Genomic DNA, 2,588 nt, shown 5'->3' with positions numbered 1-2,588 from the left:
TGGTATATGATTCGGATTACAACTTGCATTACTAACAATTAACGATGCCAACTTCAAGCTATTTCAAATTTAACATTATGAAAAATGATTTAAATATTAAGTATTAAATTTATTTTATCATGTACATGTTTGATTAAGTTTTCAATCAGTTGCGGCTTATAGAACTAATTGATTTGCATTTTATAACTGGCTATAAGTTGTTCGTTTATTCTAAAATATAAGAAATACGATATATTTATATTTGCAGAACTAACGTTTTATTTATATCTCACATATCAAAGTATTGTAAATGTTACATTGTAACAAAGTACTTATTAACTTCCCGCAGGGTAGGTTATGGGGTAATTTTCCAAAAATTCTAAATTAAAATGTTTGCATATCTTTACGTTTCAAAGATTTTTAAACATTTTAAAAACAGCATACATTAGAAAAAATGGATGTAGTATGTATGTACGTATGGACACAATTTTTCGTCGACGTTTCCGAGAGCATCGCTCAACCGATTGAATGACAAATACAAGCAATTTCAAATCTAACTTTTAAAAAATATTTAAAATCAATAAAAATTAAATTTTTTTATCATATAAATATTTGATATTAAGTAGAACTAATTGATTTGCATTTTATAACTGGTTAGAAAATGATTAGTTGTTCGATTGATTCTAAAATATAATAAATACAATATATTTATTATTCAGAACTAACGTATATTCTCACATTAAGTATTGTAAATATTACATTTTAACAAATTATTTATTAACTTCCCGCAGGGTAAGTTAATAATAATTTTCCAAAAATTCAAAATTAAAATGTTTGCATATCTTTACGTTTCAAAGGTTTTGAACATTTTGGGCATGCCTTAGAAAAAATGGATGCAGTACGTATGTATGTATAAACATAATTTTTCGTCGGCGTTTTCGAGAGCACCGCTCAACCGATTTGAATGATTCGAAAAGCATGCGATTCCTTTTGATAAGGAGACGTGCTGATTAGTTTGCTGAGCAAAGAGTGCAAAAATGAAAATGTGTTTTTGAAATAACGGAGCTCCGATTTGAATGATTCAAATAACGTTTTACTTGTATTGACGTAATGAAGAATTGAATAAGATTTTGCAAAGACAGGTCCAGCGGTTTCGAAATACAGAAAAAAAACTTAAAAAATGCATTTGGCAATCGAAAATAAAATATTTTGTAATTTAAACCAACCGATATAAATGGCTATCAAGAAATTTCAAAATTTTAAAAACAAAAACAAATCAATCAAATAACTTTAGTTTTCAAAAAATTCTAAAAAAAAAATAATTTTTTCTTTCTGAGCCTTTAAAAATGTTTATTATGGTACGGAAAGTTCCAGCAATTTGTCTTATGGCACGATGCTATACACCACCAGTTTATTTTTTAGAGTGGAAAAATTAAAATAAATACCACGCACAAAATTGCAGAGAATATTTTCAGTGTGACTCTATATCTTATGATGATAAACATTCCTAGAATTACAAATAATATTGTATTATTATTTTATAATGAATATAATTAACCTTAGGTAATTTAAATATATTATTATGACTTTAAAAAATTGCGATCCAGTCAATATTCAATTAACCGTTGCAATAGTAGAAATGACAATAAAAGCTTACGTGATTGATTTTATATGTGAAATGATTTGTAATCTGGCTGTAATGTTCATAAAGTCGGAGCCAGTTTCCGACGTTATTAGAAAGGCATTTGGCTGGTGTTATTTTAGTAGTCATGTTATGCTAGACATTACACTAATTGACATAACACAATTTATATATCAGCGAAAAATACTTAAAAAAATACTACAATACTTCAAATTGCTAAAAGGTGTACTCATTTATATAATTTTCGTAGCTATTTCTGTCGTTATAGTGAAATAGTAAAAGATGAGCTTCAGCCAAAGTCAGTTCAATGACAGAATTAACTTCTTTTCTGATGTGAATAAATGCATTAACCAATTAGTAGTATAACTAATTAATATTTAAGTCCTTTTAACAAAATTTCGAGTACTAATTTCAAATACATGGGTATCAAACTTATAATCAATGTTCCGAAAAGTAGCGAAAATTCACATAACCAAGAAATATTTAATAGATTTAATAGCATTATAGAGTAAACCGTTAAACTCTTAGAACCATTCGTATTTTGTCATAAAGGTTGACAATTAAAAAAATCAATTATAAAGTTATTTAAAGTATTATATATAACTAACAAATTTTACTTGCTAAAATTCATAAACAAACGCTTGATTTCAATGTGAGTCTATAATTATTTCACAGGTGTAGGTACAAACTTGATTTTTTATTTCTATAAAATATAAATTACAATTTGTCTTTAGAAGAGATTCAATAATTAGTTCGTTAATTTTAAGGTAACATTTGGAAAGAAACCCAATGGTACGCCTATTACCAAATAGGTGTTTTCGTCACGTCAGAAATGATCATCAGCATAGTTAGAATAAGTATTTATTTAACTTATCTCTGGTAAAATTGCTTTTGTTAACTTAATTTACTGTTTTATTTAGTATTTTTTATTGTTTATAACTTTACCAGGGTAAAAGTTCAGTTGGTC

This window comes from Ctenocephalides felis, unplaced genomic scaffold (assembly GCF_003426905.1).
Source record: "Ctenocephalides felis isolate EL2017-DRISC unplaced genomic scaffold, ASM342690v1 CF-g0.4_SCAFFOLD_01170, whole genome shotgun sequence".
NCBI lineage: Eukaryota > Metazoa > Arthropoda > Insecta > Siphonaptera > Pulicidae > Ctenocephalides > Ctenocephalides felis.
The sequence above is the reverse complement of the archived record's forward strand: the minus strand, read 5'-3'. Positions refer to the sequence as shown.